At 43.6% G+C, this 13,280-nt stretch overlaps 9 non-coding genes across 9 annotated transcripts; all 9 read right to left on the reverse strand.

Moving 5' to 3' along the window:
• Positions 1–285: 285 nt before the first annotated feature.
• TRNAG-CCC (transfer RNA glycine (anticodon CCC)) lies at positions 286–357 on the reverse strand. Its single transcript has one exon. It is a non-coding gene; the product is annotated as a tRNA-Gly (tRNA).
• A 1,534-nt stretch (positions 358–1,891) lies between these two features.
• TRNAG-UCC (transfer RNA glycine (anticodon UCC)) lies at positions 1,892–1,963 on the reverse strand. Its single transcript has one exon. It is a non-coding gene; the product is annotated as a tRNA-Gly (tRNA).
• Positions 1,964–3,485: 1,522 nt separating this feature from the next.
• On the reverse strand, positions 3,486–3,557 carry TRNAG-CCC (transfer RNA glycine (anticodon CCC)). The gene has a single exon. It is a non-coding gene; the product is annotated as a tRNA-Gly (tRNA).
• A 1,533-nt stretch (positions 3,558–5,090) lies between these two features.
• TRNAG-UCC (transfer RNA glycine (anticodon UCC)) lies at positions 5,091–5,162 on the reverse strand. Its single transcript has one exon. It is a non-coding gene; the product is annotated as a tRNA-Gly (tRNA).
• A 1,512-nt stretch (positions 5,163–6,674) lies between these two features.
• TRNAG-CCC (transfer RNA glycine (anticodon CCC)) lies at positions 6,675–6,746 on the reverse strand. Its single transcript has one exon. It is a non-coding gene; the product is annotated as a tRNA-Gly (tRNA).
• Positions 6,747–8,275: 1,529 nt separating this feature from the next.
• Positions 8,276–8,347, reverse strand: TRNAG-UCC (transfer RNA glycine (anticodon UCC)). The gene has a single exon. It is a non-coding gene; the product is annotated as a tRNA-Gly (tRNA).
• Positions 8,348–9,859: 1,512 nt separating this feature from the next.
• Positions 9,860–9,931, reverse strand: TRNAG-CCC (transfer RNA glycine (anticodon CCC)). The gene has a single exon. It is a non-coding gene; the product is annotated as a tRNA-Gly (tRNA).
• Positions 9,932–11,464: 1,533 nt separating this feature from the next.
• Positions 11,465–11,536, reverse strand: TRNAG-UCC (transfer RNA glycine (anticodon UCC)). The gene has a single exon. It is a non-coding gene; the product is annotated as a tRNA-Gly (tRNA).
• Positions 11,537–13,058: 1,522 nt separating this feature from the next.
• On the reverse strand, positions 13,059–13,130 carry TRNAG-CCC (transfer RNA glycine (anticodon CCC)). The gene has a single exon. It is a non-coding gene; the product is annotated as a tRNA-Gly (tRNA).
• Between the last annotated feature and the right edge of the window lie 150 nt (positions 13,131–13,280).

Below are 13,280 nucleotides of genomic sequence, written 5' to 3' on the forward strand. Positions count from 1 at the left end.
TTTAACATAGAGATGCTGGAGTTACAATGTCTGGTCGGGCCTCAGCCCTTCCATTGTTTGCCCACTGTAACAAATTTATTACCAGCACATGTGTGTTGTGACTCTGCTTTATGAAACTTATCATATATTAGGACAATGTATGTAGCAGAAGGTGCGATTGAGATGTTTGCCCACGTATTTGTTTATTTTTTTATATATGGCTGATTAATCTGTTCGTGAAATTTCCATTTTGTGACATGTTGCATTACAATATATCCTGCTTGCAGAATATATAAGTATTTTCAGTGCGTTGGCCGGGAATCGAACCCGGGTCAACTGCTTGGGAAGCAGCTATGCTCACCACTATACCACCAACGCCCTCTGATGTGTTAGCTCTCGGTTCTAAATATTACGTTGCAGAAATCAATGACTATCTTGCACCAGCTTCAATGGTGCATTTGGTTTAGATACCAACATGAGAAGCAGTAGAACGTTTTTTGCAGAGGGTAAGGAACTGGGGATTGAAACCAAGGACAAAGTTGTGCAGAAGAGAAGAAATGAAAAGCAACAGTACAAATAGTAGAAATGAGCATATATAGGCAGCATGGGAAGCAAAGCAGGGAAGAGAAAGAGAACATTCCATGAAATGCCCAGGAGATAGATAAGAGCAGAACAAAAAGGGAAGAATGAAATTCAAAGCATGCCCAGAAAGTTGTGTGAAGCTCCCACCAGTCAGTCATTTATGGTTATAATTGTGTGTCTTTACTTTCAAAGTACAGGGTTGTACCTTTCACGATCACTCTTGTATTACACAGACACGAATAGTTGAGAAGTCTTTTCTCACATAGCTGGCACAAGCTTGCACTTTTCCTTTCTGGCTATGTGGAAATGACAGCTTGGTCCTTGGAAGGAAAATCAAGCAAAATTAGCAGAGGATGGTTTCGATCCATCGACCTCTGGGTTATGGGCCCAGCACGCTTCCGCTGCGCCACTCTGCTCCTTTGTGAAAGTGTTCTCTTTATGCAGATGAGGAGGCATTCAGAGAAGTGACGTGGGATTGGTCGGGCTCTCACCTCATTTGCCTAAGTATATCGCAAGGCATGCTGGGTGCAGAAAATCTTTATCTTCCCCTCTCACAATCAGTCACAACTGAAAGTCCAGACCCTCTTAGGCACTAGCCGTTTCAGGCCTTTAACAAGACAACAGCTCTCTGACGCTCTCTGTCTCTCTCTCTCTCTGTGATCCTAGTGCTTGCATGCTCAGTATTTGGCTTTTCCTGGGAGCCAGAGATCTACCCGGTGAGGGCTTGCCGGTATAAGGCTTTAGAGCGTTTGGGAGCGTTCGGTACATGAGAGGACGTTGGACTGGAAGCTATGCAAATTTGAAGCATCCAAACTTCCTGCTGCAGTCGGAGGCTCTTTCCATGGACATCTGCCTTTTGGATTCCTCTAAACTTGCCCTCTGATGAAACATTTTGTGAGCTGCAGTTACCTCCGACGGCTACAAGGTGGTGCTACATTCAGGTGAGGGCACAAGTATGCACAAAATGTTGGGGACTTTTGCCAGATTTATTGCTGGACCTTGCATATTTTTTTCAGAGGCTAAATATTGCCTAGGAAATGCTTTTTAACATAGAGATGCTGGAGTTAAAATGTCTGGTCGGGCCTCAGCCCTTTCATTGTCTGCCCACTGTAACATATGTTTTTTACCAGTACATGTGAGTGGTGACTCTGCTTTATGAAACTTATCATATATTAGGACAATGAATATAGCAGAAGGGGCGATCGAAATGCTTGCCTACATATTTGTTTATTTTTTATATAATGGCTGATTAACCTCTTAATTATATTACCATTTTGTGAAATGTTGCTTTAAAATATATCCTGCTTGCAGAATATATAAGTATTTGTACTGCGTTGGCCGGGAATCGAACCCGGGTCAACTGCTTGGAAGGCAGCTATGCTCACCACTATACCACCAACGCCCTCTGATCTTTGTGCTCTCGGTTCTAAACATTAGGACCCTGAGTTCAATGACTATCATGCACCAGCTTCAATGGTGCATTTGGTTTAGATACCAACATGAAAAGCAATAGAAAGTTTTTGTAGAGGGTAAGGAACTGGGATTGAAACCAAGGACAAAGCTGTGCAGAAGAGAAGAATGGAAAGCAGCAATACAAATAATAGATATGAACACATAGAGGCAGCATGGGAAGCAAAGCAGGGAAGAGAAATAGAGAACATTCCATGAAATGCCCAGGAGATAGATAAGAGCAGAACAAAAAAGGGAAGAATGAAATTCAAAGCCTCCACATAAAAGTGTTTGAAGGTCCCACCAGTCATTCATGCTTATTATTGTGTGCCTTTACTTTCAAAGTACAGTGTGGAGCTTTTGACGATCCCTCTCTTGTATTTCAGCAGACACAGATAGTTGAGAAGTCTTTTCTCACATAGCTGGCACAAGCTTGCGCTTTTCCTTGCTGGTAGCGTGGAAATGACAGCTTGGTCCTTGGAAGTAAAATCAAGCAAAATTAGCAGAGGATGGTTTCGATCCATCGACCTCTGGGTTATGGGCCCAGCACGCTTCCGCTGCGCCACTCTGCTCCGTTGTGAAAGTGTTCTTTTTATGCAGATAAGGAGCATTAGGCAGAGTAGCATGGGATTGGTCTGGCTCTCACCTCATTTGCATAAGTATATCCCAAGGCATGCTGGGTGCAGAAAAACTTCATCTTCCCCTCTCACAATCAGTCATAACTGAAAGTCAGACACTCTTAGGCACTAGCCGTTTCAGGCCTTTATCAAGACAGTAGCTCTTGAACCATCTCTCTCTCGCTCTGTGATCCTAGCACTAGCATGCTCAGGATTTGGCTTTACCTTGGAGCCAGAGATATACCCGGTGAGGGCTTGCCCGGTGTGAGGCTTTTGAGCGTTTGGGAGCGTTCGGGACGTGAGTGGACGTTGGACAGGAAACTATGCGAATATGAAGCCTCCAACATTCCTGCTTCAGTGAGTGGTTCTTTCCATGGACATCTGACTCTTGGATTCCTCTCAACTTGCCTTCTGATAAAACATTTTGTGAGCAGCAGTTTCCTTCGACAGCTACAAGGTGGCGCTACATTCAGGTGAGAGCACAAGTATGCACAAAATGTTAGGGACTTTTGCCAGATTTATCGGTGGATCTTGCATATTTTTTCAGAGGCTAGATATTGCCTAGAAATGCTTTTTAACATAGAGATGCTGGAGTTACAATGTCTGGTCGGGCCTCAGCCCTTCCATTGTTTGCCCACTGTAACAAATTTATTACCAGCACATGTGTGTTGTGACTCTGCTTTATGAAACTTATCATATATTAGGACAATGTATGTAGCAGAAGGTGCGATTGAGATGTTTGCCCACGTATTTGTTTATTTTTTTATATATGGCTGATTAATCTGTTCGTGAAATTTCCATTTCGTGACATGTTGCATTACAATATATCCTGCTTGCAGAATATATAAGTATTTTCAGTGCGTTGGCCGGGAATCGAACCCGGGTCAACTGCTTGGGAAGCAGCTATGCTCACCACTATACCACCAACGCCCTCTGATGTGTTAGCTCTCGGTTCTAAATATTACGTTGCAGAAATCAATGACTATCTTGCACCAGCTTCAATGGTGCATTTGGTTTAGATACCAACATGAGAAGCAGTAGAACGTTTTTTGCAGAGGGTAAGGAACTGGGGATTGAAACCAAGGACAAAGTTGTGCAGAAGAGAAGAAATGAAAAGCAACAGTACAAATAGTAGAAATGAGCATATATAGGCAGCATGGGAAGCAAAGCAGGGAAGAGAAAGAGAACATTCCATGAAATGCCCAGGAGATATATAAGAGCAGAACAAAAAGGGAAGAATGAAATTCAAAGCATGCCCAGAAAGTTGTGTGAAGCTCCCACCAGTCAGTCATTTATGGTTATAATTGTGTGTCTTTACTTTCAAAGTACAGGGTTGTACCTTTCACGATCACTCTTGTATTACACAGACACGAATAGTTGAGAAGTCTTTTCTCACATAGCTGGCACAAGCTTGCACTTTTCCTTTCTGGCTATGTGGAAATGACAGCTTGGTCCTTGGAAGGAAAATCAAGCAAAATTAGCAGAGGATGGTTTCGATCCATCGACCTCTGGGTTATGGGCCCAGCACGCTTCCGCTGCGCCACTCTGCTCCTTTGTGAAAGTGTTCTCTTTATGCAGATGAGGAGGCATTCAGAGAAGTGACGTGGGATTGGTCGGGCTCTCACCTCATTTGCCTAAGTATATCGCAAGGCATGCTGGGTGCAGAAAATCTTTATCTTCCCCTCTCACAATCAGTCACAACTGAAAGTCCAGACCCTCTTAGGCACTAGCCGTTTCAGGCCTTTAACAAGACAACAGCTCTCCGACGCTCTCTGTCTCTCTCTCTCTCTGTGATCCTAGTGCTTGCATGCTCAGTATTTGGCTTTTCCTGGGAGCCAGAGATCTACCCGGTGAGGGCTTGCCGGTATAAGGCTTTAGAGCGTTTGGGAGCGTTCGGTACATGAGAGGACGTTGGACTGGAAGCTATGCAAATTTGAAGCATCCAAACTTCCTGCTGCAGTCGGAGGCTCTTTCCATGGACATCTGCCTTTTGGATTCCTCTAAACTTGCCCTCTGATGAAACATTTTGTGAGCTGCAGTTACCTCCGACGGCTACAAGGTGGTGCTACATTCAGGTGAGGGCACAAGTATGCACAAAATGTTGGGGACTTTTGCCAGATTTATTGCTGGATCTTGCATATTTTTTTCAGAGGCTAAATATTGCCTAGGAAATGCTTTTTAACATAGAGATGCTGGAGTTAAAATGTCTGGTTGGGCCTCAGCCCTTTCATTGTCTGCCCACTGTAACATATTTTTTTACCAGTACATGTGAGTGGTGACTCTGCTTTATGAAACTTATCATATATTAGGACAATGAATATAGCAGAAGGGGCGATCGAAATGCTTGCCTACATATTTGTTTATTTTTTATATAATGGCTGATTAACCTCTTAATTATATTACCATTTTGTGAAATGTTGCTTTAAAATATATCCTGCTTGCAGAATATATAAGTATTTGTACTGCGTTGGCCGGGAATCGAACCCGGGTCAACTGCTTGGAAGGCAGCTATGCTCACCACTATACCACCAACGCCCTCTGATCTTTGCGCTCTCGGTTCTAAACATTAGGACCCTGAGTTCAATGACTATCATGCACCAGCTTCAATGGTGCATTTGGTTTAGATACCAACATGAAAAGCAATAGAAAGTTTTTGTAGAGGGTAAGGAACTGGGATTGAAACCAAGGACAAAGCTGTGCAGAAGAGAAGAATGGAAAGCAGCAATACAAATAATAGATATGAACACATAGAGGCAGCATGGGAAGCAAAGCAGGGAAGAGAAATAGAGAACATTCCATGAAATGCCCAGGAGATAGATAAGAGCAGAACAAAAAAGGGAAGAATGAAATTCAAAGCCTCCACATAAAAGTGTTTGAAGGTCCCACCAGTCATTCATGCTTATTATTGTGTGCCTTTACTTTCAAAGTACAGTGTGGAGCCTTTGACGATCCCTCTCTTGTATTTCAGCAGACACAGATAGTTGAGAAGTCTTTTCTCACATAGCTGGCACAAGCTTGCGCTTTTCCTTGCTGGTAGCGTGGAAATGACAGCTTGGTCCTTGGAAGTAAAATCAAGCAAAATTAGCAGAGGATGGTTTCGCTCCATCGACCTCTGGGTTATGGGCCCAGCACGCTTCCGCTGCGCCACTCTGCTCCGTTGTGAAAGTGTTCTTTTTATGCAGATAAGGAGCATTAGGCAGAGTAGCATGGGATTGGTCTGGCTCTCACCTCATTTGCATAAGTATATCCCAAGGCATGCTGGGTGCAGAAAAACTTCATCTTCCCCTCTCACCATCAGTCATAACTGAAAGTCAGACACTCTTAGGCACTAGCCGTTTCAGGCCTTTATCAAGACAGTAGCTCTTGAACCATCTCTCTCTCGCTCTGTGATCCTAGCACTAGCATGCTCAGGATTTGGCTTTACCTTGGAGCTAGAGATATACCCGGTGAGGGCTTGCCCGTGTGAGGCTTTTGAGCGTTTGGGAGCGTTGTGGACGTTGGACAGGAAACTATGCGAATATGAAGCCTCCAACATTCCTGCTTCAGTGAGTGGTTCTTTCCATGGACATCTGACTCTTGGATTCCTCTCAACTTGCCTTCTGATAAAACATTTTGTGAGCAGCAGTTTCCTTCGACAGCTACAAGGTGGCGCTACATTCAGGTGAGAGCACAAGTATGCACAAAATGTTAGGGACTTTTGCCAGATTTATCGGTGGATCTTGCATATTTTTTTCAGAGGCTAGATATTGCCTAGAAATGCTTTTTAACATAGAGATGCTGGAGTTACAATGTCTGGTCGGGCCTCAGCCCTTCCATTGTTTGCCCACTGTAACAAATTTATTACCAGCACATGTGTGTTGTGACTCTGCTTTATGAAACTTATCATATATTAGGACAATGTATGTAGCAGAAGGTGCGATTGAGATGTTTGCCCACGTATTTGTTTATTTTTTTATATATGGCTGATTAATCTGTTCGTGAAATTTCCATTTTGTGACATGTTGCATTACAATATATCCTGCTTGCAGAATATATAAGTATTTTCAGTGCGTTGGCCGGGAATCGAACCCGGGTCAACTGCTTGGGAAGCAGCTATGCTCACCACTATACCACCAACGCCCTCTGATGTGTTAGCTCTCGGTTCTAAATATTACGTTGCAGAAATCAATGACTATCTTGCACCAGCTTCAATGGTGCATTTGGTTTAGATACCAACATGAGAAGCAGTAGAACGTTTTTTGCAGAGGGTAAGGAACTGGGGATTGAAACCAAGGACAAAGTTGTGCAGAAGAGAAGAAATGAAAAGCAACAGTACAAATAGTAGAAATGAGCATATATAGGCAGCATGGGAAGCAAAGCAGGGAAGAGAAAGAGAACATTCCATGAAATGCCCAGGAGATAGATAAGAGCAGAACAAAAAGGGAAGAATGAAATTCAAAGCATGCCCAGAAAGTTGTGTGAAGCTCCCACCAGTCATTTATGGTTATAATTGTGTGTCTTTACTTTCAAAGTACAGGGTTGTACCTTTCACGATCACTCTTGTATTACACAGACACGAATAGTTGAGAAGTCTTTTCTCACATAGCTGGTACAAGCTTGCACTTTTCCTTTCTGGCTATGTGGAAATGACAGCTTGGTCCTTGGAAGGAAAATCAAGCAAAATTAGCAGAGGATGGTTTCGATCCATCGACCTCTGGGTTATGGGCCCAGCACGCTTCCGCTGCGCCACTCTGCTCCTTTGTGAAAGTGTTCTGTTTATGCAGATGAGGAGGCATTCAGAGAAGTGACGTGGGATTGGTCGGGCTCTCACCTCATTTGCCTAAGTATATCGCAAGGCATGCTGGGTGCAGAAAATCTTTATCTTCCCCTCTCACAATCAGTCACAACTGAAAGTCCAGACCCTCTTATTCACTAGCCGTTTCAGGCCTTTAACAAGACAACAGCTCTCCGACGCTCTCTGTCTCTCTCTCTCTCTGTGATCCTAGTGCTTGCATGCTCAGTATTTGGCTTTACCTGGGAGCCAGAGATCTACCCGGTGAGGGCTTGCCGGTATAAGGCTTTAGAGCGTTTGGGAGCGTTCGGTACATGAGAGGACGTTGGACTGGAAGCTATGCAAATTTGAAGCATCCAAACTTCCTGCTGCAGTCGGAGGCTCTTTCCATGGACATCTGCCTTTTGGATTCCTCTAAACTTGCCCTCTGATGAAACATTTTGTGAGCTGCAGTTACCTCCGACGGCTACAAGGTGGTGCTACATTCAGGTGAGGGCACAAGTATGCACAAAATGTTGGGGACTTTTGCCAGATTTATTGCTGGATCTTGCATATTTTTTTCAGAGGCTAAATATTGCCTAGGAAATGCTTTTTAACATAGAGATGCTGGAGTTAAAATGTCTGGTCGGGCCTCAGCCCTTTCATTGTCTGCCCACTGTAACATATTTTTTTACCAGTACATGTGAGTGGTGACTCTGCTTTATGAAACTTATCATATATTAGGACAATGAATATAGCAGAAGGGGCGATCGAAATGCTTGCCTACATATTTGTTTATTTTTTATATAATGGCTGATTAACCTCTTAATTATATTACCATTTTGTGAAATGTTGCTTTAAAATATATCCTGCTTGCAGAATATATAAGTATTTGTACTGCGTTGGCCGGGAATCGAACCCGGGTCAACTGCTTGGAAGGCAGCTATGCTCACCACTATACCACCAACGCCCTCTGATCTTTGCGCTCTCGGTTCTAAACATTAGGACCCTGAGTTCAATGACTATCATGCACCAGCTTCAATGGTGCATTTGGTTTAGATACCAACATGAAAAGCAATAGAAAGTTTTTGTAGAGGGTAAGGAAATGGGATTGAAACCAAGGACAAAGCTGTGCAGAAGAGAAGAATGGAAAGCAGCAATACAAATAATAGATATGAACACATAGAGGCAGCATGGGAAGCAAAGCAGGGAAGAGAAATAGAGAACATTCCATGAAATGCCCAGGAGATAGATAAGAGCAGAACAAAAAAGGGAAGAATGAAATTCAAAGCCTCCACATAAAAGTGTTTGAAGGTCCCACCAGTCATTCATGCTTATTATTGTGTGCCTTTACTTTCAAAGTACAGTGTGGAGCTTTTGACGATCCCTCTCTTGTATTTCAGCAGACACAGATAGTTGAGAAGTCTTTTCTCACATAGCTGGCACAAGCTTGCGCTTTTCCTTGCTGGTAGCGTGGAAATGACAGCTTGGTCCTTGGAAGTAAAATCAAGCAAAATTAGCAGAGGATGGTTTCGATCCATCGACCTCTGGGTTATGGGCCCAGCACGCTTCCGCTGCGCCACTCTGCTCCGTTGTGAAAGTGTTCTTTTTATGCAGATAAGGAGCATTAGGCAGAGTAGCATGGGATTGGTCTGGCTCTCACCTCATTTGCATAAGTATATCCCAAGGCATGCTGGGTGCAGAAAAACTTCATCTTCCCCTCTCACAATCAGTAATAACTGAAAGTCAGACACTCTTAGGCACTAGCCGTTTCAGGCCTTTATCAAGACAGTAGCTCTTGAACCATCTCTCTCTCGCTCTGTGATCCTAGCACTAGCATGCTCAGGATTTGGCTTTACCTTGGAGCCAGAGATATACCCGGTGAGGGCTTGCCCGGTGTGAGGCTTTTGAGCGTTTGGGAGCGTTGTGGACGTTGGACAGGAAACTATGCGAATATGAAGCCTCCAACATTCCTGCTTCAGTGAGTGGTTCTTTCCATGGACATCTGACTCTTGGATTCCTCTCAACTTGCCTTCTGATAAAACATTTTGTGAGCAGCAGTTTCCTTCGACAGCTACAAGGTGGCGCTACATTCAGGTGAGAGCACAAGTATGCACAAAATGTTAGGGACTTTTGCCAGATTTATCGGTGGATCTTGCATATTTTTTCAGAGGCTAGATATTGCCTAGAAATGCTTTTTAACATAGAGATGCTGGAGTTACAATGTCTGGTCGGGCCTCAGCCCTTCCATTGTTTGCCCACTGTAACAAATTTATTACCAGCACATGTGTGTTGTGACTCTGCTTTATGAAACTTATCATATATTAGGACAATGTATGTAGCAGAAGGTGCGATTGAGATGTTTGCCCACGTATTTGTTTATTTTTTTATATATGGCTGATTAATCTGTTCGTGAAATTTCCATTTTGTGACATGTTGCATTACAATATATCCTGCTTGCAGAATATATAAGTATTTTCAGTGCGTTGGCCGGGAATCGAACCCGGGTCAACTGCTTGGGAAGCAGCTATGCTCACCACTATACCACCAACGCCCTCTGATGTGTTAGCTCTCGGTTCTAAATATTACGTTGCAGAAATCAATGACTATCTTGCACCAGCTTCAATGGTGCATTTGGTTTAGATACCAACATGAGAAGCAGTAGAACGTTTTTTGCAGAGGGTAAGGAACTGGGGATTGAAACCAAGGACAAAGTTGTGCAGAAGAGAAGAAATGAAAAGCAACAGTACAAATAGTAGAAATGAGCATATATAGGCAGCATGGGAAGCAAAGCAGGGAAGAGAAAGAGAACATTCCATGAAATGCCCAGGAGATAGATAAGAGCAGAACAAAAAGGGAAGAATGAAATTCAAAGCATGCCCAGAAAGTTGTGTGAAGCTCCCACCAGTCAGTCATTTATGGTTATAATTGTGTGTCTTTACTTTCAAAGTACAGGGTTGTACCTTTCACGATCACTCTTGTATTACACAGACACGAATAGTTGAGAAGTCTTTTCTCACATAGCTGGCACAAGCTTGCACTTTTCCTTTCTGGCTATGTGGAAATGACAGCTTGGTCCTTGGAAGGAAAATCAAGCAAAATTAGCAGAGGATGGTTTCGATCCATCGACCTCTGGGTTATGGGCCCAGCACGCTTCCGCTGCGCCACTCTGCTCCTTTGTGAAAGTGTTCTCTTTATGCAGATGAGGAGGCATTCAGAGAAGTGACGTGGGATTGGTCGGGCTCTCACCTCATTTGCCTAAGTATATCGCAAGGCATGCTGGGTGCAGAAAATCTTTATCTTCCCCTCTCACAATCAGTCACAACTGAAAGTCCAGACCCTCTTAGGCACTAGCCGTTTCAGGCCTTTAACAAGACAACAGCTCTCTGACGCTCTCTGTCTCTCTCTCTCTCTGTGATCCTAGTGCTTGCATGCTCAGTATTTGGCTTTTCCTGGGAGCCAGAGATCTACCCGGTGAGGGCTTGCCGGTATAAGGCTTTAGAGCGTTTGGGAGCGTTCGGTACATGAGAGGACGTTGGACTGGAAGCTATGCAAATTTGAAGCATCCAAACTTCCTGCTGCAGTCGGAGGCTCTTTCCATGGACATCTGCCTTTTGGATTCCTCTAAACTTGCCCTCTGATGAAACATTTTGTGAGCTGCAGTTACCTCCGACGGCTACAAGGTGGTGCTACATTCAGGTGAGGGCACAAGTATGCACAAAATGTTGGGGACTTTTGCCAGATTTATTGCTGGACCTTGCATATTTTTTTCAGAGGCTAAATATTGCCTAGGAAATGCTTTTTAACATAGAGATGCTGGAGTTAAAATGTCTGGTCGGGCCTCAGCCCTTTCATTGTCTGCCCACTGTAACATATTTTTTTACCAGTACATGTGAGTGGTGACTCTGCTTTATGAAACTTATCATATATTAGGACAATGAATATAGCAGAAGGGGCGATCGAAATGCTTGCCTACATATTTGTTTATTTTTTATATAATGGCTGATTAACCTCTTAATTATATTACCATTTTGTGAAATGTTGCTTTAAAATATATCCTGCTTGCAGAATATATAAGTATTTGTACTGCGTTGGCCGGGAATCGAACCCGGGTCAACTGCTTGGAAGGCAGCTATGCTCACCACTATACCACCAACGCCCTCTGATCTTTGTGCTCTCGGTTCTAAACATTAGGACCCTGAGTTCAATGACTATCATGCACCAGCTTCAATGGTGCATTTGGTTTAGATACCAACATGAAAAGCAATAGAAAGTTTTTGTAGAGGGTAAGGAACTGGGATTGAAACCAAGGACAAAGCTGTGCAGAAGAGAAGAATGGAAAGCAGCAATACAAATAATAGATATGAACACATAGAGGCAGCATGGGAAGCAAAGCAGGGAAGAGAAATAGAGAACATTCCATGAAATGCCCAGGAGATAGATAAGAGCAGAACAAAAAAGGGAAGAATGAAATTCAAAGCCTCCACATAAAAGTGTTTGAAGGTCCCACCAGTCATTCATGCTTATTATTGTGTGCCTTTACTTTCAAAGTACAGTGTGGAGCTTTTGACGATCCCTCTCTTGTATTTCAGCAGACACAGATAGTTGAGAAGTCTTTTCTCACATAGCTGGCACAAGCTTGCGCTTTTCCTTGCTGGTAGCGTGGAAATGACAGCTTGGTCCTTGGAAGTAAAATCAAGCAAAATTAGCAGAGGATGGTTTCGATCCATCGACCTCTGGGTTATGGGCCCAGCACGCTTCCGCTGCGCCACTCTGCTCCGTTGTGAAAGTGTTCTTTTTATGCAGATAAGGAGCATTAGGCAGAGTAGCATGGGATTGGTCTGGCTCTCACCTCATTTGCATAAGTATATCCCAAGGCATGCTGGGTGCAGAAAAACTTCATCTTCCCCTCTCACAATCAGTCATAACTGAAAGTCAGACACTCTTAGGCACTAGCCGTTTCAGGCCTTTATCAAGACAGTAGCTCTTGAACCATCTCTCTCTCGCTCTGTGATCCTAGCACTAGCATGCTCAGGATTTGGCTTTACCTTGGAGCCAGAGATATACCCGGTGAGGGCTTGCCCGGTGTGAGGCTTTTGAGCGTTTGGGAGCGTTCGGGACGTGAGTGGACGTTGGACAGGAAACTATGCGAATATGAAGCCTCCAACATTCCTGCTTCAGTGAGTGGTTCTTTCCATGGACATCTGACTCTTGGATTCCTCTCAACTTGCCTTCTGATAAAACATTTTGTGAGCAGCAGTTTCCTTCGACAGCTACAAGGTGGCGCTACATTCAGGTGAGAGCACAAGTATGCACAAAATGTTAGGGACTTTTGCCAGATTTATCGGTGGATCTTGCATATTTTTTCAGAGGCTAGATATTGCCTAGAAATGCTTTTTAACATAGAGATGCTGGAGTTACAATGTCTGGTCGGGCCTCAGCCCTTCCATTGTTTGCCCACTGTAACAAATTTATTACCAGCACATGTGTGTTGTGACTCTGCTTTATGAAACTTATCATATATTAGGACAATGTATGTAGCAGAAGGTGCGATTGAGATGTTTGCCCACGTATTTGTTTATTTTTTTATATATGGCTGATTAATCTGTTCGTGAAATTTCCATTTTGTGACATGTTGCATTACAATATATCCTGCTTGCAGAATATATAAGTATTTTCAGTGCGTTGGCCGGGAATCGAACCCGGGTCAACTGCTTGGGAAGCAGCTATGCTCACCACTATACCACCAACGCCCTCTGATGTGTTAGCTCTCGGTTCTAAATATTACGTTGCAGAAATCAATGACTATCTTGCACCAGCTTCAATGGTGCATTTGGTTTAGATACCAACATGAGAAGCAGTAGAACGTTTTTTGCAGAGGGTAAGGAACTGGGGATTGAAAC

Source organism: Lissotriton vulgaris, chromosome 9, assembly GCF_964263255.1.
Source record: "Lissotriton vulgaris chromosome 9, aLisVul1.2, whole genome shotgun sequence".
NCBI lineage: Eukaryota > Metazoa > Chordata > Amphibia > Caudata > Salamandridae > Lissotriton > Lissotriton vulgaris.